Source organism: Monodon monoceros, unplaced genomic scaffold (genome assembly GCF_005190385.1).
Source record: "Monodon monoceros isolate NGI ecotype Baffin Bay Population unplaced genomic scaffold, NGI_Narwhal_1 Super_Scaffold_19, whole genome shotgun sequence".
NCBI lineage: Eukaryota > Metazoa > Chordata > Mammalia > Artiodactyla > Monodontidae > Monodon > Monodon monoceros.
Window position 1 is genome coordinate 20,490,336 of NW_021703775.1, and position 25,709 is coordinate 20,516,044.

Sequence of the window (25,709 nt, forward strand, 5' to 3'; positions counted from 1 at the left end):
TAAGTTTACCCATATGTTGACAAATTAGGTCATTTTACGATTACTAGACATTCATGTTTGGTGCACATTGTGTGCTGTGTTTTGGGGGAATAACAAATTAGGAAACAAAATGTACAGCTTCATCCTTTTTGATACTTGGTGTATGGTGACTGAGAGTTTAATGGGAAATTCTGGCAGGGCTTTCAGTGGATCATGGACGATTGTCACCTGCTTGGCTCAAACATCTAATATACTAGTACAAAATGTATGTATTTACTTAAACACACATCAATGGGCAAAGATCCACAATTCCTTTATTTTATTTTGGTTTAGTTTATTTCATTTTTCTCTCTTTCTACTTTAACTTGGCACCTTTTATTCTTTTTTTCTAATATCTTTATTGGTGGATAATTGCTTTACAATATTGTGTTAGTTTCTGCTGTACAACAAAGTGAATCAGCTACATGTATACATATATCCTCATATCTCCTTCCTCTTGAGATTCCCTCCCATCCTCCCTAACCTACTCCTCTAGGTCGTCACAAAGCATTGAGCTGATCTCCCTATGCTAGGCAGCAGCTTCCCACTTAACCATCCATTTTACATTTGGTAGTGTATATATGTCAATGCTACTCTCTCACTTCGTCGCAGCTTCCCCTTCCCCCTCTGTGTCTCAAGTCCATTCTCTACCGTCTGTCTGCATCTTTATTCCTGCCCTGCCACTAGGTTCATAAGCACCTTTTATTCTTATACAATTTCAAACATGTCCATGTGTAGCTGCAAGTTTTTCAGTTTATCCTTGGAACTACCTGACCTGAGAACGATGTATTTGAATGTTTGCAATTATGTTTTTTCTTTAGAATCTTTTGAGTTCTATATTTGACTTGATTAAGATCTTGCTAGAATGAAACAAAAAAATAGGAAGAATAAAGAAAAATTATAAAAAGCAATATTAATGACATAAATTGTCTTGGCTAGGCAAGACTGTTATACAGGAGATATGCTTAATTCCACTTTACCATTCTTCTTCTTTTTTTCTGTATGTTTGAAAATGGCAAAACACCTGATTATCAATGTTAACACAATCAATAAAATATTTTTTGTGCTATGAATAACTGTTCTTTTTAAATAAGAAAAAGTAGAAACAATGCTTTCATTCTAATCTCAGTGTTTTCACTGATTGTCTCTTGTCTTTTAAGTAAATAGTGAAAAATATCAGGTTTTTTATACAGCAACAGTAAAATTAGGTTTTTGTAGGCCTTTAGGTGAATATGATTGACAATTTAGAATTTTATGTTATCAGTTTTTCTTTCAACTATTTTCATCTATTTAATAAAAATGGTCAGATAGGGCTTCCCTGGTGGCGCAGTGGTTGAGAGTCCGCCTGCCGATGCAGGGGACACGGGTTCATGCCCCAGTCTGGGAAGATCCCACATGCCGTGGAGCGGCTAGGCCCGTGAGCCATGGCCGCTGAGCCTGCACGTCCAACATTAATTTTTATGTGTTTATTAAGGCCAAATATATAAATCAGATTGTATGAATTGCAGCTCGACTTGCATAGCTTTAAGAAATGTTACAGTCATAAGAGAACTTAAAAATCAAATAACTAATTATATATTTTATATAGAAAGTAAATATCACCCATAATCTCACTACCCAGAAATAACTACTGTTAATATCTTTGTGTGCATTCTTCCAAACATGCACACACTTGCATGTACACACATACACACACACACACATGGCCATACAAACAGGATTTCATACTGTATAAACTGCACTTATACTTAAAACTGTATGATTGACAACTTTTAATTTATTTAAACTCTCCTACCTAATACTGATGTGGAAAAATTCTATTATATGGATATACCATAATTAAGTTCAATAATTCCATATTCTTTGAAGTTTGGAACATTTTTGATGTTCTATTAGTGAAAATAATGGATCAGGGTATTTTGCATATATTTCAAGTTTCTATTTTTAATAAAAGACTTATTCTGTTCCAATATTTAGAAAGCTCTGGGCATTTTTGATGGAAGAAGAGAGTGTTGTCAGAGAAGAAAATGTATCCCAGGGAAAAAGGGAGTTAATCTGATAAATGTCAAGGGAATCAGTATATTCAGTTCTTTGGATTCAGATAGTTCCCCTGAGGCACCCCATGGATTCTGAGTAGAACTCTAAGGAGGGGATGTTAGCACAAAATGCAGGTGTTATTTGCACTAAAACTCACTGGGCAAAGCAACACTGTTGATATCCCAAGGGGCAGAGTATAGGTACACAGGGGACAAAGACATTCTTTGAATTTTGTTCAGGGCACACCATTGCCATGAGTGAGGAAGTCACCAGAGTCCAGAGGGCAGCTTTGGTGTTCATCCACCTCAACAGTTTCTGGGAAATGGCCATGATGCCCACAGACAGTCAGGTTATTGGAACATCTGGAATCATGTCAAGTCTTCTCTCCAGTTACATTCTCAGAGAGCTGAGCACCTAGAAACAAACATAACCCAAGAGGAAGGTCAGGGAAGGAAGAGTGCAACTTGTCCCAAAGGGTGGTGGATTCAACTTTAGAACAACTTTCTAAAATTTTAAAATATATTGAACTTATAAAAGAGGTTTAAATATGTCTTTATTATTTTAAAACTAATTCCAAATTGACTGTCTAGTATTGATTATTCAGATTAAGAGCCAGAACATTATTTGTATCTACAGCTTCCTGTGTAACTCTCTCGCCCCGTCTCCTGGAGTTTTGACCACAATTATGGATTTTGTGTTAACCATTTTCACACTCCTTTTTACAAGTTTTAACACTTATGTAGGCTCTTTAAACAATAATTGTTTGGTTTTGCTTGTTTTAAAATCTATTACTGTATGTATTATAGGCTTGTTTTGTTCAACAGTGTCTAAAATTTATGGCTAGGGCCTCCCTGGTGGCATAGTGATTGAGAGTCCGCCTGCCGATGCAGGGGACACGGGTTCGTGCCCCAGTCCGGGAGGATCCCGCATGCCACGGAGCAGCTGAGCCCGTGAGCCATGGCCGCTGAGCCTGCGCGTCTGGAGCCTGTGCTCCGCAATGGGAGAGGCCACCACAGTGAGAGGCCTGCGTACCGAAAAAAAAAAAAAAAAAAAAATTATGTCTGAACATCTTTTTAAGGTTAAGCCAAGTTGATGCATGTACTAGCAGTTGATTCACTTTTTCCATTGAATAAATATTCAAGATAATTATTGATTCTAATATTGGTGGTCATTTTAATCATTTCAAGTTTTTGTTTTTATGAACATTGCTGCTATGGACATTCTTGTGTATATCACTTGATACATGCATGCAAAATTTTCTCCTAAGATATATACTTATTAGATGCAGTATTTTTTTTTTCCTAAGGAATATATCTGAGTGGAATTACTGGCTTTTATAGTATGAACATACTCAGCTTCAGTGGGTAATGTCAAAATGTTTTCTGGAATAATTATAATTTGTACATTTATCAGTATTGTGTGTTTTCTCATTTCTCCACATCTTTGCCAACACTTGGATTGTTGATTTTGTAATTTTTTGTTAGTCTGGTGGGTGTAAAGTGTATCTCATTGTGGTGTGTTTGCTATGAATGACTATTTTTTATTGAAGAATATATAGTTGATTTACAATATTATATTAGTTTTAGGTGTGCAACATAGAGATTCAAAATTTTTATAGATTATACTCTATTTAAAGTTAATATAAAATATTGGATATATGTCGTGGGCTGTACAATATATCACTGTAGCATATTTATTTTATACACAGTAGTTTATACCTCTTAATCTTCTACTCCTATCCTGCCCCTCCCCCCATGCTAGTAACCACAGTGTTTTCTGTAACTCTATGTGCTTGCTTTTGGAAATGCTTTTCATCTGATTAAGAAAATGCTCTTCCATCCAGTTTTCAGGGATTTTTGTCATGTGTGGATTTTGAATTTTATATAGTTTATTTCACAAAATCTGAGGTTTTTACATATTTATTCTCATTTAATATATTAATATGTTGAACTAGCTTCTTCAGTTTTTTGATATTAAATCATTCCTGGATTCCTGAAATTAATCTAACTTGTTAATGATGTATTATCTTCAATGCTTCAATATTTTTCAAAGGAATTTTGCAACTTCATGAGTTAGACTGGCCTATAATTTTCTTTGTTGTGCTCTTATTTGGTTTTGGTATAAAAATTATTTTAGTCTCATAACAGTGAACAGAGAAGCATTTCCTCCATTTCTATCACCTGGAAAAATGTGAGAGTTACATATTCTTTACATGTGTAGCACTGGCAACATCTATAGTTATGTGCCCTTTCTTATTCCTAGTATTGTTCTTTTTCCTTGATCAACTTCCAGGATTTTTATCAAGCTTATTATCTCTTAAAAAGAACTTATTTTGGATTTAATGATCCTTTTAGTATATGTTTATTTTTTTAATTTCACTGAATTTGTGTTTGATCTTTCTTTCTACTTTCTTTGGGTTTATCTTGAAGTAATTTTTATAACTTCGCATACTAGATGCTAGGTTCATAAATTTTGAAACATTTTTATTCTGTAATTTAAGAGTTTAAGGCCATACATTTTTCTAAAGTTCTGCTTTAATTGCATCCCACTAATTTTTTTATAACATGATAATAGGTTAGATTGACTCACTCTATTTTCTATGTCACTAATTCCATTGTCTTCTCTTCACTGGGTTGCAATGTGCATATTTATTCAGAGTTATTTTTTAGTTCACTAATTCTCTCTTCATCTAATATGTTTAATGTGATTCATTTCTATAAAATCTATTTTCTTATTTCTCCAATAGCTTGTATACTTTTTTTGTTCTCTGTTTATATTTTCAAGTTTTTATAGTCTTTTAAAATTTATTAAACATTATTATCTAATTTCTATAACTGAAAATACTTATGCCTGCAGTTTTTGTGTTTCTATTTGCACTGATATTGTTTCTGCTGGTTCTCCCTCATTGTACTTTATTTCCTTATGTATTATTGTAAAATTTTTTATTGTGTACTGCTTATTTTCCTCAGAATTTTATCTACTGCAATTCCTTAGTGCCTAGGTTCAAGTTCAGTTTCACTTAATAGGATTAACATTCAGTTCTATCTTCTGGTTGACTAACCTATCCTGATTACCTTAAACCAAATTGAGATTTTTTGGACTACACAAGTAAGATAAATTTAGGCCCCAAACCCACGTAATACTGGCTTGAAGTTATGAATTTCCAGGAGTGATTATTTGTTTTATTTATTCCACTAAGTGTCAAATTTGAGAAAAACAGTTTTCCTTATTGTATTCTTTCTTTGTTTTTTGGCTGCTTATTTCTTATTTTTCCTTACATGCAGACATAGCTAGCTTTTGTTAAGGAAAATTATATTTCCCTATTTGACAAATCCCTAGAGTTTTTTAGTTTTTTGTTTTTTCCCTCAGTGCCCCATGCAATAGTCAAAGCAAAACTCAACATTTCGAGGGTATGAAATCCTCACAGTGAAATCTGGCTTTAAGGCTAGTTTATCTCCTAAGGTTTTTATTTTTACTTTGTTTTTCAGGTCTGTGGCTTCCTTACTTTTTAACACTCAGCAACACATTAAAAAATAATTTTTATAATAATTTATTCAATAGACTATATCAGTTATCTGTGGATTAAAACAACACACATTTATTATCTCACAGTTTCTGTAGGTCATGAGAAACTTAGCTTAGATGAATTCTCTACAAGGTTGCAATCAAGTTGTCAACAAAGTTCTCATATGAAGACTCAACTGGAGCAGGACCCATTTCTAAGCTCCTGTGGTCATTAGCAGGACTCAGGTCCTTGAGTGATACTGAACTGAGGGCTTCAGTTTCCTGCTGGTTTTCAAGCACAGGTTGCCCTAACTTCCTAGCTGGTCATTGCCTACAGACAGTCCTCAGTTCCTTACCTCATGGATCTCCTCGACATGGCTATTTACTTAATCAAAGTCAGCAAGGGAAATTGTTTCCTAGCAACATGAATGTTACAATCTTATGTAACATAATCACAGAAGTGATTTTTGGTGAGAAGCAAATCACTGATCCTGTCCACACTAAAGGTGAGGAGATTACACAAGGGTATAAGTATCAGGAAGCAGAAATCATGGGGCCACCCTAGGGTCTTTTTAGTTGTTTCAATCAGGAAAGTTGTGCAGAGTATCTGATATGGTGTATTTCTAGAGATGAAGTTGGCATAAGGCAAACTGAATGAATCTGAAGAATAACTGAGGGTGAGAGGTGGGATCTGAAGAAAGCTGAAAAAGTAGAATAAAGTCAGGGAAGTAAACACCAGTGAATCCTACTGACACTACATTTAAAACTTCCAGTTTTATTTGGCCTTGAGCAATGTAAATGTTGAGTGAAAATGTAGTTATAGATGCATTATTCAAAATGTGCTACTTTCTTTAAGGAGTTTTTGAGCCAACTTCCCTCTTTCCCTTCTTGAATCTGATCCGTTGTTACAATCATGTAAGCCATGGTTTTTACAAGATTTTCAAATGGCTGCTTTCCTACACGTGCAGAGAAAACACTGCAAAGCCTCAGCTGCTTATTTCTCCTCTGTCACTTTCACTCATGGGCAGAGTTCTTTATAATACATCAGATCCCTGCCAACAATGGAAATTGTATTTATACTGATAATTCAGGCAAAAACAGAAGCATGACCAACCCGATTTCCTTTGCCTCAAATGTGTGTGGTTTTAGCCAAGTAATTTATATTGGTCAAAATAACTAAAATCACTCTTTATCTTTACTTATATTTACACAGCTTGAAAACAAAACCACCAAACCTGATATTTCCCATGTCAGTGGTTGTACTCCTAGAGGCAAGTTTTTGATCTAGATTTTCCCAGTGAGACATCCTTGGCAAAATGAGAAAGACAGTAACATTTACTTTGTATGCTTCTATTTCCCTTTTCAACATCTCTGTACCCCATTTTACTTGCCTGTTGAGTCACTCATGCATTCTATCCCAGAAGTCTGAAGTCACTGGACCCTTGTCTTTAGTTACCATTAGCACCTTGATTTCTGCTAAGGTGTGAGCTGAAAATAGAGTGCAGCGTTATTGCTTCCAAAGACATTTTCACTTAATTAATAATCAAAAAAAAATCTTTAATGAGAAGATTTTAAGCAATATGACTTCCTAGGAGGGAAAGGGATTACTTTTCTAAGGCCCTCAAATTATATCAGTGCATTCTCTTATAAAACCAGGGCTAATAATAATAGGTAATATTTTGAGGGTGCTTACTATATGCTAGTCATTGAGCCAAACTCTGCTTGATTTATTTCAATAAACACCTCCAATAGAATGAAGTGGGTACTCTTATCCTCACTTTACAGGTTAGGAAATTTAAGCTTAGAGAGGTTAAGTAACTTGCACAAAGTCACACAGCTAGTAAGTGAAAGACCCAGATAGGTATGTCTCCAAATGCCAGACTCTTAAAATTTGTACTCTATTATTGATGATAATTAATGTTTTACTCTTGGCAGTCATATAGTGTTCATGTAACAGTACTCTGAAATCTCGATCTGGATTTGTCACTAACCATTTGAACTTAGTCAAGTCATTCATGCTTTCTTAGTCCTAGTTTCCTCTTAATAAAGGAGAGAACACAACTAAATGAGTTTCTTCTTTCACATATAATTCTGGAATATACTATTATAAATTACCTTTGGTATGGCAGGTGTCAATTCTAAAATATTGGGCTGTACTTCTAAATTCATGCAAAAAGTGGGAAAATGATACCAATCTTGTTGAATTGAGAGCAAGATTAAACTATCTCATTCCGGAGAGTTTTTCTTTGGCTTCTATGAAACATGCCAATTGCTGTTATTGCCCATACATTTTGAATTGTTTGGTTTCTTAACTGTTAATTGAAATGTAATTTCATTTGCATAATAGAAGACTAATATGGTGATTAGCACTCTTCTTACTAATTGCCACCCAATTAACCTGCTTTAGGTGTCTTGGTGTCAGTGCAGCATCTAAATATTATCTTCCTACCTTAGTTGATTCATAAGGATGTGATTACCTTTCATGGCTTATAACATTTTAAATTAATTGCATTGCAGCTAGAGATGTAGCTCAACCTTATACCTCAAAAAAGGTCCATTAGGTAATTATTTGATAACTAATTAAGTTTTAGCCATCTCACTAAATCAACTTAAAATGCTACTCTTTTAAAGTAGATTTAAAGGCTCACAAGAGACTTCTGAAGAATCAGTCTGAGAGTCAACCTTATTATTCAGATTGTCTCTTTATTGTTTTTTAGGAACATCCATCCATCATTGTTAAATTCCTGTCCTAGTGTTAGGAAACTCTTATGTCCCATTTTAGAGGCAGAGCTTTGACAAAGAAAAACTATCTTATATTGAACTGAAATTGATGGCAACTTCAATATCTTTTAACATCCCAGAGTTGCTTTATGATCTGTTCTGGGCTGCTTGTTCCTACCTCCCACCTTTGTCTCATTGCTGTGTTTCTCCAACCCGCCCACCCCCCATTCCATTGAGGCCTGAGAGAGAAGAACCAAGACATGGATCCTCACCTCCCAGGACTAGATTTGGTTTGCTGAATTGTAGGTATTTTAAGATTTCACTGAGTGAGTATAGGCACTGAGACTTTGAGCCCAGGCAGTTATCAAGTTATCTCAGGAAATGCTGATAAATGTTAACAAAAGAAGAAATAATCCTTAATCCCTTGTATAAGAAAAAAAAATCACTTTTAAAGATGAGACCATTGTGAAATCAAACAAATTGTAACAGGTTCAAATTCTAAAAGGTAAGGGTCACAGATGTACACACAGCACATCAAACTGAAGTTGTCATAAATATAACTTAATGCTCAACTATTCTTCATCCTCTGAAGGCTTTCTCAAAGTGCCTATTCATTTTTCCAACTGTTAGTAAGTGGCCATTTGTGATATTTCATTTTCTTATGTAGTTTACTACAGTTCTGAGTTCTAGAAACAAACTCTATGAGCCTTTGTGGATTCGTTGATTAACCGATTCAATACATATTTTCTTAGTACCATTATGTTTTGAATACTATGCAAACTTTGAGGATACAGTGTTGAAAAATAAATAACCTCTGAACTCAGAGGTTTAGGGGAAATATTAGGAAACACAGGCATTAAAAAATTAATGACCAGGATTTTTAAAGTAGAAACATAATATGATAATGAGCCAAGTAATGGCAGACCCTCTTAGGTCGCTTGGCTCCAAAGTGGGGGCTGCCCTGAGAAAATGATATCTAAGCTAAGTCTGGAAGTAGGAGTAACAAATTAGTGGGCCTGTTGGTGGTGCTGGTAGGTGCTCTGTGATTGGCAAGGGTGTCACAGGCATGGGGAACATTGAGTCCTGGGTCAAGGGAGACTGAGGCACAAGTGAGGAGCCTAGAGGGGCTCAATATGACTGACCACAGAGGACAGGGTAAGGGGAGAGAGTGAGATGTTGTGGAGGGGTAGCCAGGGTCACTTGATGCAGGGTCACACGAGCCACGCTAGCATTTACCCCAAAGCTGTGGGAAGTCATTGAAGACTTTTATTTCCATGTGTAATGTGGTTGTAATTGTATCTTAAATGAACAGTCTGGGCTTAAAAAAAGGGGAAAAGAGTAGAGGGCAGTAGCACCTTCTCATCCTTATTTTCTGGTTATATTCTTATCTCAAAAACTTTGAGTTAGTGACTCACATCTAAAGTTTTAAAGGAAATAAAGACCATGCCACTGCTGTAGCTATAAGGCTACAATAGGAGGAAATGGAGGAGATGTTTTCAATTTGTAGTTGAAAGGATTAAATTATAATATTATAAATGTTTTCCCTCAAAAAGTGAGGAAGTCTATAAAACTGTAGATTGCTGTTACTCTAAAAGTACAGTTGACCCTTGAACGACACGAGTTTGAACTGTGTGGGTCCACTTATACATGGATTATTTTCAATAGTAAATATTACAGTCCTATGCGACCCGCAGATGGCTGAATCTGCAGATGTAGAATCCTGTATATGGAGGAACAATGGATACAGAGGGCTGACTCTAAGTTATACGTGGATTTTCAGCTGCATGGAGGGCCTGTGCCCCTAACTCCTGCATTGTTCAAGGGTCAACTGTAGTGCCATAAACTCTGAGAAAATTTAATGGAAAAAGACATATAAGAGAGACCAATGCAGTCTAATACCAATAATAATAACTCCTATTTATGTAGTAATTCATAATCTTCAAAAATTCACCAGAATTATTGGATTTAATCATCTTAAACTTTTCAGGTAGGCAGGATATATATTGCTATTCCTGTTTTATAGATAAGTAAGTGTATCTTTTGCTTTGGGAACCACCTCACCTCTTCTAAGCTGTACGGTTTCTACAGGAATGACCCACTTTCCAGTCTTGGGACTGGGGCCTGATTAATAGAAGCCAATCAATATCTTTAATCCCCTGTCCACAGTGACTGGCTCAGGGATGGGCTCCTAAGCTAGTGAGAGCCATTCAAATGAGAAGATATATTCCTGAGGTTTCTTCCTTTTTTTTTTTTTTTTTGAAGGCAAGCCTCTTTCATTTTTTGGAGGGACTATTGTGCAGGAGACTCTTTGTTATTCCCCAATGAGGAGGAGTGAAAATGTAAGGTATTAAACTGCTTCAACCTTTCTCACCAGTTCACGAAGAGTTGCTGAAGCTGCAAAGGAAGCAACATATGGGAATTGAAAGTGAAGTTGAAATCCTGGAGAGGAGCATGGGAGAGAAACTTGATCTCCAGTGACACTGTATGAAATGTTGACTGAATTTTGCCTGAAGCCTGGGCTACCTCACAACTTTGCAGTTTTGTAAGCAGATGTTTTTTTTTTTCTTATTGTTTAAGCCAGCTTGAATTGAATTTTCGATCACTGTCACCTGAAAGAGGCATAAGCAATAGACAATAACCAGGGTTAACTGAAGCAAAAGTGTGAGTTCATTAGGATCAGTGCAAGGAACAGAGGTACTAACCCTAGTAACCAAGACAAAGGTTTCTTTCCTTCAAGTTCAAAAATTTTAGAAATAATCAATCCAGGTCTGGCATAGTGCTCTGGTCAGGGAATCAAGATCCTTCTACCATGAAAATTTTCCACATTCCCAAGATTACCTTGTGGTCCAAGATGATTGTTGGAGCTCCCGTCATTATGGTTACCTTCCAATCAGTGGGAAAAAAGAAGGAAAAAAGATAGCATGGCCTTTCCTCTTGAGGACACTTTTCAGAATTTGCACACATCACTTCTGCTTACACTCCATTAACCAAAACTGAATCATACAGCTCAACCTACCTGCCTAAAGAACCTGAGATATAAAAGTTTTATTCTTGCTGGCAATGTGCCAAACTAAAAATTGGGGTACTATTCCTATGGAAGAAGGGGAGAACACATAATCAGGGTCAATCAGCATGCTCTGATCCAGAAAGATATGAGGAGTTCATGGAATTGAGAGGAAAACTGGAGAAGCAGGCATGGAAGAAGGCAACTGCGGAAGGCAAGAAGGCAAAACCATAGGAACAGTCTCCTAGGAAGGGTGCAGTGGGATTCAAGCAAGACTTCCATCCATGTCTCCCCTGATCAGGAAACAAAGCTCTGGACAGGAGCAGCACATAGGTTGAGCCTGGGTCACATGTTGGCCCCATGACCATGCAGAGGTGATGAGAGGAAGGATCTGCCTGTTGGGTTTCTGTGATAGGGGGCAGCACCTGGGTTTACCATCCCACTGTGGCTACATCTAGTGAGGGAAAAATAATTTTCCGAAAGAAACGTGGCACTGCTGTGTGAAGAAGGAAAGTTTCAAGGCAAATTAATAATAATATCAATAATGACAATAATAATACACATTTTAACTATAGTCTCAGGAAGGTGACGTGAAGTGACCTTTCCAAGAAACACAGCTAGAGGCAGAGCAAGGAACAGAAGCCAGTTTTTCCAACATCCAGTCCAGTGCATTTCCCGTATTACAGCTCTTTCTAAACTCTATATAATTCTTGGAGCGAGCTAAAATAATACTATTCATACTGCTGCTCTTTTAACAGACATTATCTTATTTTAATTTTGTATTTTTGCTGTTACAGGAGTCCTAGGATCTAGAGAGAACACATACAATATTTTTTGGATGTGGAGACCAAGGTTCAGAAAGATAGGATTTGCAGGAGAACTTGAACCCAAATCTTTTGATTCCTGTTTCAGTGCTTGTTCTACTTGGACTGTGGTTCTCAACCTAAGGTGATTTTGCCACCCTGATCCCACCCTAGTCAGGGATATATGGCAATATCTGGAGACAATTTCGTTGTCATTACTGTCATTACTTGTGCTACTGGCTTCTAGTGTGTAGAGGCACTGGATGCTGCTAAATTTCAGTTGAGTACAGTGTGCAGGACAGTTTCCCACAACAAAATGTAAATAAAGCTAAGTTGAGAAACCCTGTACTGGAACAGTGGAAGGAGAATGGAGTATTTATTCTCTGACAATTTTTAGCCCAGAGAGGCTAATCCAAGTTCTCTTTACTGGGTAAGGGGTACAATTTATTAAGCATCTGATTCCATAAAGCAGCACTCCAGCTGGGATTCCCTTGTCCTTTGTCTTTTACCAGGTGACTTAGGAACCCAGGGAACCCCACTGCATCAGTGTAGAGTTATATCTTTTTCACCTCCCATGGGTAGATAGCATAGTCAGCCTGGGGTTTGAGTGCCAGCCCTGACATTGACTAGCCATGTGACCTTGGACTAATTATAACTTTCCAAGCCTCACTGGCTTAACCTATAAAATGGAAGTAATATCATTTACCTACCTCAGATGTGCCATGAAGTTTAAATTAAATAAAGCCTGAAACGCACTTGACACATGGTAAGTTCCTGTTAAAATTATATAGTTTTTTTTCAATAAAATTGCTTTTTCTATTTAGAAAAACATAAAATTAAACCTTTGTTCCACGTTGCATGCCCAAATACATTGATGTCCATCTGTATCAAGTCATGATTATCTCCCTGGTCTCTATATTTCACTGCCTGATCCCCATCAGGTATATAACATAGCAATATTGCAATGTCACTATATATATATATATATATATATATATATATATATATATATATATTTTTTTTTTTTTTTTTTGCGATACGTGGGCCTCTCACTGTTGTGGCCTCTCCCGTTGCGGAGCACAGGCTCCGGACGCGCAGGCTCAGCGGCCATGGCTCACGGGCCTAGCCGCTCCGCGGCATGTGGGATCTTCCCAGACCGGGGCACGAACCCGCGTCCCCTGCATCGGCAGGCGGACTCTCAACCTCTGCGCCACCAGGGAAGCCCTCACTGTATTTTTTGACGTTTAAAATATATTCCTGAGGCTAATAAGCTTTTGTTGGAAGTTTTGACGGGACCCAAGTCTCATGAATGAAATCAGACAAGACTCACCAATGTCCATTCTTTTGCCTCCTTCAAAAGTGGGTAAAGGTCTCAGTGTCACAAAACAGTTTTCCCCTTAAAACAGAGAGTAAGTCTTACTGTTTTCAAGGTTCCCTATTTAACACATCAATGCTCTTTGAAGGTCTAGCCTTAAATCATTTTCAAAGGTAAAAAGATAGGTGAATATAGAAACAATTGGAACTGGCACTCGGCTGGGTATGGGGGCTTGTTCCCAACCCTGAAGGACTCATGGTCCAGAGGGGATTTCATATGTGTGTAAACAGTTAGCTCTCTTATAGAATAGGCATCACTGAAACAGAAGTACCATATATAAAATAAAGATGAAGGAAGTCCTAGGAGAGTTTTAAAGTAGAGTCAGCATTTAACATGGATCTTGGATGAAATGACATTTTTTCATGCAGCGAACATATCATAGGTCACACAGAGGACAATCCCACCATCAGAGACAATGTAGAGTAGGTTTGGGCAGTGGCAGGGCTGAGGGTATGAAGGTAGATATACATTGGTGTGGTTGAGTTAACAATCACAGGGCAGATGAGAAAGGAATGTTAGGGAGGGAAAGGGAGAGAAAATAAAAGGCTTCTTAAGGGAAACATCATATATCATTTTGCTTCAAGTGCCCTGGAGCACCCATGGAAACTCATTTTTCATGCATGCAGTATGCTGTTCAAAACTTGAGGGCAGAACTCAGGGGCTGGTAAACAAGGAGTGGGCAGGATGAATTCCACAGATGATGGCTATGCCTCTTGACTCTGCATGTGAATGGTCTCAGTCTTGTTGTCTTGTTTAAATGAATTAAAGTAATCAATAAAACACATTAGATCACAAAAAGCGATGGAAATAATATAATTTAATGTAAATTAAAACAGCATCCCTCTCAAACTTCATGATAGAAATACTTTGATTTATTTAATTGAAAATACTGTGATTTAAAAGGATGGGTTAATGTATGCAATTATTCATTAACAAGTATTCATTGAGCATTTAGTATATTCTGGGCACTAGGCTGGGTGCTAGGGACAGAAGAGTGAATAAAAGATAGGGTCCCTGCCTTCACAGAGCTTAGATAAGTTTCTGAAAGGTAAGTACAGGACCCTATGGGAGCATATTAGTTCTGTATTGCTGCATAATTACCAAAAATTCAGTAGCTTAGAACAACAACCACTTATTAGGTCACCATTTGGTAAGTCAGAAATCCAGACGTGACAGGACTAGGTTCTCTGCCCAGGGTCTCATAAGACTAAATCAAGGCAGCAGTAGGTTGCATTCTCATCCGAGTTAGGATTCTTTTCCAGACTCATATGGTTGATTCAATGCCTTACAGCTGGAGGAAAAAGGGGATCATGGATTTTTTTGTTTTTTTTTTTTTGCTGGCTGTAAACTGGGGCCTCTCTCAGCCCACATTCTAGGCAATGCGTATGGACTCTTCCATCTTCAAAGCCAGCAGTGGATAATCTCTTATGCCAAGTATCTCACGTGATTTGAATATCTTTCTTCAGGAAGATCCTGGTCCCTTTAAGGGATCTCCTGATTAGGTCATGTCCATTCAAGAGAATCTACCTTCTCAAAGTGGATTGTGCCCTGGAACAGAACCTCGTCACAGAAGAGACTACCTCATCATGTTCAAAGGTCCCAGGGATTATTCATGACATAGATGTTAAGATGAGAATCTTAGGGGGCATCTTAGATTTCTGCCTACGACACGGAGTGTATAGACATAAGGTCTAACTTAGCTTGGAGGTCAGGTGTGGAGAGAGGTCTCATCAAAGGAGAAAGACTTTAGCCAGGTGAAGTGTAAGTGATTCAGGCAGAAGCAGTGGCCTGAGACACTGCCTTCGTATTTGTAAATGAGAGAAGCAGAATTTGCCAATCTCTGACTTATCCATTTTTCTGCCACCTTGCTCTCTGCTAAGGCTAGCTTAATACCTAAATCCTCTGGATAAAGCTATCCCCTCCCTTCACCTGTGTAATGTACCTGAACACATCAATGGGAGACACAGATGGAGGAAGTCCCAAGGAAGACTGCAGAGATTGGGGTTCTCTTCCAAATTCCACAATGGGTTTGCTTTGATTCTGTTTGGAAACATGTCCAAGTCAGTACCAGCTGAAATCCTTTCCCCTGGTCGACACTTGGCCTGTGAGGAAAGGTCTGGCTGTGTTTCCTCTGCAGAGAAAGTGTCCAAATGACACAGATGACGCAGAATTATACTCATTAACAGTCAGATCAGACAAGTCAAAGCCTCATCATACACCCGGGTCAGAATTTCTCTTCCTAGCGTTTTCTGTGTCAGTCTGGTTTGAGACACACTGGTCTTTAGAGCTATGATCAAATGTCATTTCACTTGTTGCCATATTCCATAGCTAGTAGAAGGTGCATCTTGTTCTAAATGATGTCACCATTTTAAGGAGTGTAGTGTGAGGGGGAAAACAGAGAGGGCAAGATCCTTTACATTTCTTTTCCACGAGGCACAGGCAATTAACTCACTTGCATTTGACTATATTTCATAAACTAAATTCACCCAGACAAGAAAATGAGATAAAGACATGTGACCCCTTTACTTTGGTGCCTGAAAGCTGCAGTACTTGACAAACCAACTCATATCACTGGGAGACCTTTGGAAGCACTGCCTTTTGCTTTTAACTTCATGCAAAAAAAAAAAAAGAATACCGTTTTCTTAAATATTTCCAATAAGCTATAAGCTTAGGGGCAAAAAGGCAGTACATGATTAAAAGTCATTGTTAAATGCAGAGCAGAGACTACCAAGGCCTTATGTCACAATTGGGGTGTATGTGTCCCTTCTTGGGGGAGCCCACACTTAACCTGACTCCTTAGTCATGAACTCATCCCTCATTATCTCATTTAACCCTCTTAGAAACCTGTGGCATAAATACTGAGTTACCTTATTTGAAGATGAGAAGGTAGGGGTTCAGAGTGGTTAAATAACATGTCCAAAGTCACACAGGATTAAGCAGCAGGCTCAGGATTATCACTCTGACCCTGTTCAGTCCCCTAATGTATGGCAGCTTAACATCCAAATAACAGCTTAAGTCAGTTGACTATTTATTATGTGTCAGGTGCCACCCAGGACTTTACATGTATTACCTCATTTAATCCCTACAATGACCCTTTAAGTGTTGATATTCTAATTCTTTTTTTTATTCATCAGGTAACTGAGTTACATAAAGGATAAATAACTTATCTAAAGTCAGGAGCTAATAACTGGTGGAAGTGGGTCTTGGACTCAGGTAGTCTGGATCCAGAGTCTCTATGCCCTCATTAATTGTTTTGCCCTATTTCACCTAAAATATCCTTGCTTTGGTAATTCTGATGATTTAGGTTAAGAACTCTTTTGGTTCTTAAAATCACTGTGTTTGAAGACTTCAAGGGACTTTAGAAACCCTTTGCTCCAGCCCTACCCCAAACCTTCTTTTACTCTTTGGATCCCCTTACTTCCCTTGCTGGTTTATCACTGTTGTAATTTCTACCTTCTGTTAAGAAGAAAAAGGCACACATGCAACCACTTTACTTCAAAAGTATTACTCAGATAGCCTTCCAATAAAGATAATTTCTGAGCGTATTTTCATTGTAGTTTTACTATAAAGATGATAAGATTTTTTTCTAATGTGATAAAACCAGATACTCTTCTAGCTGTTAATGTATTTCAGAGAATTACAATGATTATTAGATTATACTTATTTGAATATTGATTTAATTTTTAATTAGAATGCTCCCATGCCAAGTTGCTTAGGAAATCCACCTTTAATAATAAATGATGTTTGGGAACATTATTGATAATAAGCCAAATATCCTATCAACAGCATTTTATATTATGTAAATTTAAATGCTGTGTGTCATTAAATTAAATTTTAAAATGTATTTAAAATTAAATAAATTTACCTTTTAAAATTGAACAAAAGAGATCATATTTACTAAGTAAGCATCAGGGACATTTATGAATACTATTTTATTCCTACTGGTGTGGCATACTGCTCTGTTTTTCTTTCATATTCCTGAAGAGGCACACCAACTGCTTTCTTTCCTTTGAATAACATATGAGCTTAGCTTTTTCCCTGAAAGTCTCATTTCTTAGTTATCCTAATTTCTGTTTGTTTTTCTTTCAATTCTGTACACGCTGTTTAGATACTGCTTACTTTGCAATAATTTTTGTTCAGGAAGATAAAGCTTGCAAGCATAAATCCCTCTGGAACTCAGTTGAGAGAAAAACCTTAAAGTTGGGAAGCTTTATAAAAGTGACTTTGAATTTTTTTGAGCCTGAGTATTCTTCTGATTTGGTAACCTGGGGGAAATGTTTTAGCCAATGTATTTGTTGGTATCAAATGTCAGTTTCGGTTTCAACTCTGCTGCCAGGTATAAGTTGAGAGATTCATGACACAAAGGAAAATAATAAAATAGTGGTAGCCATAGAATATAAGAGATTAATGGGAGTTTTTGATATAGTGTACAAATTGAAGCTACTGAATTGTCCACTGGCAGACTCCAATAGGTAGAGTGGGTATTAGGCTTTGCTGGGAGGATGAAAAAAGAAAAAGACCCCTTCCCTCACAAAGCACATTCTGGTCTAAGCAGCTAATGTTTGAAATGTCTTTGCAGGCAATGCCCCCCCTTTCTCCTTGCCCCCCAGCTCTGTCTTTCAATAAGGAATGTAGGGCCTTTGCCTGCCTAAGATGGAGGAGAATCAGAGCCTGCAAATCAAAGTGATAATAATGCTTTTTTTTTTTACCGAGAGTGTATTTTCTTTTCTTTTTTATAAATTGAAGTATAGTTGACTTGACTTAACAATGTTGTGTTAATTACTGTTCAGTTATACACATACGTACATTTTTTTTTTTTTTTTTTTTTTTTTGCTGTACGTGGGCCTCTCACTGTTGTGGCCTCTCCCGTTGCGGAGCACAGGCTCCGGACGCGCAGGCTCAGCGGCCATGTCTCATGGGCCTAGCCGCTCCACGGCATGTGGTATCTTCCCGGACCGGGGCACGAACCCGCATCCCCTGAATCGGCAGGCGGACTCTCAACCACTGCGCCACCAGGGAAGCCCCATACATTCATTTTTATATTATTTTCCATTATGGCTTATCCCAGGACATTGAATATAGTTCCCTGTGCTATACAGTAGGACCTTGTTGACCATCCATTCTATATGTAACAGTTTGCATCTTCTAACCCCAAACTCCCAGTATATCCCTTCCCCCCCATACCCCCCACCCCCAAGAGTATATTTTCCATGGGAGAATAGTGAACTCTCCAAGGAACAAGGGCAGTGTCATGGAAGAGAGCACCCCTTCTCCCCAAGTCAATGCTCCAGTTTCCTCATATGTAAACCTCACACATAAACTGGGAACTACTCTAATTCTCTTATGTCTGTCTCCCATAATGGTTAATTTTATGTGTCAAATTATCTGGCTCATGGAGTGCCTAAGTGATGGTCAGACATTATTCTGGGTATTTCTATGAAGGGGTGTTTCAATGAGTTTAACATTTAAATCAATAACTCTGTAAAGCAGATTGCTCTCTCTAATCTGGGTGGGTCTCATCCAATCATTTGAAGGCTTGAAAAGAGCAAAAGACTGTCTGTCTTTCAAATAGTTGGGAACTTCTCCTGCCTGAGTACCTTTGAACTGTGACATCAATTTTTTCCTGCCTTTGGACTCTGGCTAAAATATCATCTCTTTCTGGGTCTCAAGTCTGTTAGCCTTAGGATTGAAAGTTATATTGTCAGCTCTGCTGGTTCTCAGGCCTTCACGTGTGGACTAGAACTACACCATCAGCCTTCTAACCAACTGCAGATCTTGGGACTTGCCACTTGTCAGCTGCCATAATCACATGAGCCAATTCCTTACCGTAAATCTCTCTCTTTTTCTCCCTCTCTCTCTCTATACACACAGACACATACACACACACACACACATCTTATTAATCTTGTTTCTAATACATCCCCTAAGACATCCACTAGTTAACCTATTTTTGGAGAGAAATCTCTTGCACTGAATGGTATCCTACGCAACTAGATTCAAAATTGAAAGGAGAGGAAAATGAGAAAATCATGAGGTTAAATCTAGAGACCTGTGCTGAGATTTTGAGTAGGGAGGAGATTTTATGGCAGGCATAGGGCTGTTCAGAAGCTTCCCTATAGTTGTAATTGGCTCAGTTGGTATGTGTGTGTGTGTGTGTGTGTGTGTGTGTGTGTAGTGTTCCTCAGAACTCCTCCCACAGTCATTAGGGATATTTGTAATGTTCAAGAATTTCAGGATAGAAAGTTACTCTAGTTTAATCCTTATTCTGTTATGTTCAATTTCATTTTTTTAAAACATACTCAACAAGTATTTAATTAGAATTGTAATGTCCTCATTTAATTGTTTTTTTTTTTTTTTTGCAGTACGCGGGCCTCTCACTGTCGTGGCCTCTCCCGTTGCAGAGCACAGGCTCCGGACGTGCAGGCTCCGGACGCGCAGGCTCAGCGGCCATGGCTCACGGGCCCAGCCGCTCCACGGCATGTGGGATCTTCCCAGACCGGGGCACAAACCCGTGTCCCCTGCATTGGCAGGCAGACTCTCAACCACTGCGCCACCAGGGAAGCCCTCCTCATTTAATTTTAAGATAGCTTTATAAGAATGTTTCTGTTCCTCTTCTCTTGTAGAATTAATAACTTTCATTCATTTATTTGTCAGCTATTTATTGAATACTTTTTGTTACCAATAAGGAGAGCTTTTGTTTTATATACAAGATTCCTTAGGATTTTAGAGTAATATAGAAAAAGCAGAGACATTTGTACAACTTAGAAGACTTTATTGAGCTGTTGAAGCCTATGAGCCTCATGACAGCAAACAATGTGATGTCACAAGCCTTGTTCAGAGGGAGAGTTTCAGGGATTTTATAGAGGTGCTCATACATTATTGCAATGCCTTCGCCAAGTCCTCCCAAGTTCTCCTAGGATTCCATCCTTGCCAAACAACCCTTTATCCATAATAAGAAGGTATATTTATTACAGAAAGAAATAGGAGAGCCTCCTGGTATTTTCAATTTTAAAGATCTTATATCTTTACTAGAGTTTCTTGACATTCTAATTATATACTTGGTCTTCAGCCCTTGATCAACCTGTTCTCTTATCATTAATTGTTTCAGTGGTGTCATCAGAGGTGAAACACTGATGAGGGCACACTCTTGCATGTGAGAGTGAGATGGATCCTTGGTTGTGGTCATAGACACTGTCATCCTGTTGAGGCACTGAATCGTATTGTCGACTTTATATCTCTGCTCCATGCCTGTGGAGGTCTATTGGCTTCCTGTCAACTGTGTTCTCTGAAGTGAAGCCCTTGACATGGATAATTGACTATCAGTGATTCTCACTCCAGTACTGTTGTGCTTAGTTTGTAGATCTCAGAGCAGAGATTTTATTTGTGCCTATTAACATTTTATATTATCTGGTACTCGGAAGTCATTGATTCTGTAGTCAAACCAGCGAACTAATATTCCTCACTAGATCCCATTTTATAATTTGGCAAATATTTTCTTTTCTAGGATATCAATGCAGAACAGCCACTGTAATTCAGAATAGCTGTACAGATGGCTATCAATTCATTAAAGCTTTCCCACCAAGTGTATAGTTAAATTATTTTCACTTTAAACTAAAGGTACTAGCTCATGTTACTTCAACTTATCCACAAGGCTAAAATAAAAAGTCTTGTCTAATGTCTGGCTAAAATCCAAATGATGTATGTTTACAGAATTAGTCTATCAATCCTATTATCTTAAAAAATAAACTACAACTTTGAGGTGCATAGGGATACATTTTTAAGACTTTGAAAGAAGCCCAGAATAATAAGGTCTGACTGAACTTGGGTTAATTCAAACTCAGTTTCATAAATCTCCATCTTCATATGCCATCAGGCATGGCATGGACCAATTTTTCTAAATCAAGATCCATAGAATCTTATATTAAATACATATTCTTCCTAGATTCCAGCACTATGATATTTGTGTATCTTAAATTTTAGTGGTATTGAGAGTTTGTGTCTTTTTTCCTTGTTTTCATTGATGTTGTAGTAATAATTTGGGACTGGTTGCATTGGTGACACCATTCTGACCCAGAAGTACAAGTCTCCATATGTTTCATGGTGTGGTATCTTAATATGTAAGGTTCTGCACAATGGGGTCAGATGAATAAGTAGTTCGGATACCAAATCTAACATTTATTGGTGATATTGAGGAAACTATTTGTCTAGTCTAGGTCTTGGGTTCCTCAAATGGAGCTTATATTCATTTCAAGCTTATAGGATCACTATATGCATGTCTGTGTGTGTGTATGAGTGTGTGTGTGTGTGTGTGTGTGTGTGTATGTATGCAATTTGATTAAAGGTTTCTAACACATAGAAAACCCTTCAAAACATGGAGTCCTCCATCTGCTTTTATGTTTATTATCATTTCCTAACTTGGCCATCAGGATTATCCTTTTGCTTCAGAAAAGTGACCTTCAGAGGTTACATGTAGAACCTTTCCAACATGCATGAATGCAATGCAAAATGTGTGAATTCAGCAATCACTGTCCTTCTGAATATCCTTGGGCCTTTTTGGAATTGGAAACAGCCCCAGTTGCATTGCTATGCCGTGGGCTGTGCTGCAGTGGAATGTGCTGACTGCACTGGCTGTGCTGTCAAACTTCCTTCTTGACCATACATCAACTGTGCTGAAGAAAGCATAGATCCTCCTGGTAGAATAGCCTTTGGTTATGGCTGCATTTTTTCTTCAGTTTTAGTGTCATTTCCTAAGCACACTTTACAATCATTCATGCAATAATGACATCTTATAGTTTTAGAGCATGTCTATACATTTTTTTTCCACAGTGTTTCCCCATACGTTATCTTATCTGCTTCACACAACATTATTTAATAAGTTGTTATTAATTCATTACAGGTGAAAAAAAACTGAGGCTCTGATAAGTTAAATAATATGCCGCAGCCACATCATCTAATTTTTATTGAAGATAGGATATGAAGTCTGGGCTTCTTCCAAATACCATGTTATCTTCCTTCTTATTGTCCTAGGTCAGTTTCAAACTCCTTCAAATGGGGAAGCAAGATTTTGTTGATCTGACTTGTATTCTTATCCCATCTTCCTACCCACTCCCACTCTATTCTATGTTCTAAATATTTTGACTAATTTTCAATTCCTGGAATACTTCACCATCTTTCACCCTTTTTGGATCCAAATTAGATATTTTCTCTCGGACGTCTTCCCTGAACTTACAGTCTATTAACTCTGGGTTTCATAGTCCTGCCATGTGCTCTCAGAACACTCTGCACATTCCTTTTATAAACATTATTCTAGTGTATTGCAACTGTTCTTTATTCTCTGGCTCTCAGACAGAGCCTTAGAGAAGGGGTTATGCCTTTCTCACTGGTCTATGTCCAGCACTGCTATTGTCTGAAAGTTTGTGTTCCCACCAAATTTGTATGTTGAAATGCTAACCCCCAAATGTGATGATATTAGCAGGTGAAGCCTTTGGGAGGTAATTCAGTCATCAGCGTGGAACCCCATGAATGAGAATAGTGCTTTATAAAAGAGGATTGAGAGGAATCCCTGGCCCCTTCTTCCATCATGTAAGGAAACAGCAAGAAGCCAGCAGTCTGCAATCCAGAAGAGGGCCTTCACCAGAACCTGACTATGCTGGCACTCTGATCTTGGACTTCCAGCTTCTAGAACTGTGGGAAATAAAATTCTGTTGTGTTAAGATACCCAGTCTGTGTTATTTTTGTTATAACAGCCTGAACAAACTAAGACAAGCACATGGTGGGTGGGGGTTGTGTACAACATACACTTGTTGAATGAATGAATGTTTTGCTTGTTATTACTCCACTTGCAATCTATTGTCTTTGGCACTTTCTCTATGCAGAATAGTGCCTTGAAAGTAATTAACCCTTAATGAGGAGTGTAGCCGATATACATGTAAGGCCAAATAGATAGAAGATATAAGAACTACTCTTATGCAGCTCTAATCTTCTATTATCATATAGTGAACAAAGCTGATATATGGCTCTTTAGACACCTTTTTTATCTTTATTTCCTTCAAATTCACAGACTATTTGCTCAACTGTTGACGCTATAGTTTTCTGTATTGGCTATTTACACTTCAAACATAAAATACTTCTTTTCATTCGAGCTCTGCTGATCACTTGAAGTTTATTTGCTGAAGGCCTAATACTTTGCCTGGCCCTTAGTATGTGCTCCATTAAATATCAGTTAAACAAACAAAAAATAGTTTGAAAATTACTTTTTCTTAAATTGTCTTCACATGAACTCAATTTTTAACCTGCATGTCAAGCTTGCCTGCCATAATGAGATTTATCAGTGTCCACTTAGGTATTTCATAACACACGCATATTTGTGACATTTTATCTCAGGACAGTGGGAGTGTAACTATTGCAGATTAGGAGATGGAAATCACCATGTATTCCTTTCCTTTTCACTTAATATTAGATTTTTGTATGTCTGTGTGCCTCTAGTAGGGGTGGTATTTAGGTTTGTACGTCTTTGAGGGCCCTCATTATGAAAAAGAACACAGAGAGGAGCTTCAAGATGGCGGAAGAGTAAGACGCGGAGATCACCTTCCTCCCCACAGATACATCAGAAATACATCTACATGTGGAACAACTCCCACAGAACACCCAAAGAATGCTGGAAGAAGACCTCAGATTTCCCAAAATGCAAGAAACTCCCAACGTATCTCGGTAGGGCAAAAGAGAAAAGAATAAACAGAGACAAAAGAATAGGGATGGGACCTGCACCAGTGGGAGGGAGCTGTGAAGGAGGAAAGGTTTCCTCACACTAGGAAGGCCCTTTGTGGGCGGAGACTGTGGATGGCGGAGTGGGGAGGCTTCAGAGCCACGGAGGAGAGCGCAGCCACCTGGGTGCGGAAGGCAAAGTGGAGAGATTCCCGCACAGAGGATTGGTGCCGACCAGCACTCACCAGCCCGAGAGGCTTGTCTGCTCACCCGTCAGGGTGGGCGGGGCTAGGAGCTGAGGATCAGGCTTCCGTAGGATCGCAGGGAGAGGACTGGTGTTGGCGGCGTGAACACAGCCTGAAGGAGGCTAGTGCGCCATGGCTAGCAGGGAGGGAGTCCGGGAAAAGGTCTGGACCTGCTGAAGAGGCAAGAGATTTTTTTCTTCCCTTTTTGTTTCCTGGTGCGGGAGGAGAGGGAATTAAGAGTGCTGCTTAAAGGAGCTCCAGAGACAGGTGCGAGCTGTGGCTATCAGCGCAGACCCCAGAGATGGGTGTGGGATGCTAAGGCTGCTTCTGCTGCCACCAAGAAGCCTGTGTACAAGCACAGGTCACTCTCCACACGTCTCCTCCCAGGAGCCTGTGCAGCCCGCCACTACCAGGTCCCGTGATCCAGGGACAACTTTCCTGGAAGAACACACTGCACGCCTCAAGCTGTTGCAATGTCATGCCAGTCTCTGCTGCCGGAGGCTCTCCACATATCCTTGCCCCTCCCTCCCGCTGGCCTGAGTGAGCCAGGGCCCCCAAATCAGCTGCTCCTTTAACCCCGTCCTGTCTGAGTGAAGAACAGACGCCCTCAGGTGACCTACATGCAGAGGCTGGACCAATTCCAAAGCTGAACCCCGGGAACTGTGTGAACAAAGAAGAGAAAGGGAAATTTCTCCCAGCAGCCTCAGGAGCAGCAGATTAAAGCTCCATAATCAACTTGATGTACCCTGCATCTGTGGAATACCTGAATAGACAATGAATCATCCCCATATGAGGAGGTGGACTTTGGGAGCAAAGATATATATATATATATATTTCCCCCCTTTTCTCTTACTGTGAGTGTGTATGTGTATGCTTCAGTGTGTGATTTTGTCTCTATAGCTTTGCTTTTACCATTTGGCCTAGAGCTCTGACCATCCGTTTTTCTGCTTTATTTATTTATTTTTAAAATATTTTACTTAATAATTATATTTTTATTTTTTATTTTAATAACTTTATTTTATCTTCTTTCTTTCTATTTTTTCTCCCTTTTATTCTGAGCTGTGTGGAGGACAGGCTCTTGGTACTCCAGCCAGGTGTCAGGGCTGTGCATCTGAGGTGGGAGACCCAACTTCAGGACACTGGTCCACAAGAGAACTCCCAGCTCCACATAATATCAAATGGCAAAAATCTTCCAGAGATCTCCATCTCAACACCAAGACACAGCTTCACTCAACGACCAGCAAGCCACAGTGCTAGACACCCTTTGCCAAACAACTAGCAAGACAGGAACACAACCA

At 38.6% G+C, this 25,709-nt stretch overlaps 1 long non-coding RNA gene across 1 annotated transcript in view; it reads left to right on the forward strand.

Moving 5' to 3' along the window:
• LOC114900357 overlaps nt 1–19,911 on the forward strand; it is a 50,753-nt gene extending 30,842 nt beyond the window's left edge. Inside the window, exons 2-3 of the long non-coding RNA XR_003794831.1 lie at nt 10,655–10,822; nt 19,825–19,911. This is a non-coding gene — a long non-coding RNA (uncharacterized LOC114900357). The remainder of the gene's footprint in view (nt 1–10,654; nt 10,823–19,824) is intronic.
• The last annotated feature ends 5,798 nt before the right edge of the window (nt 19,912–25,709 follow it).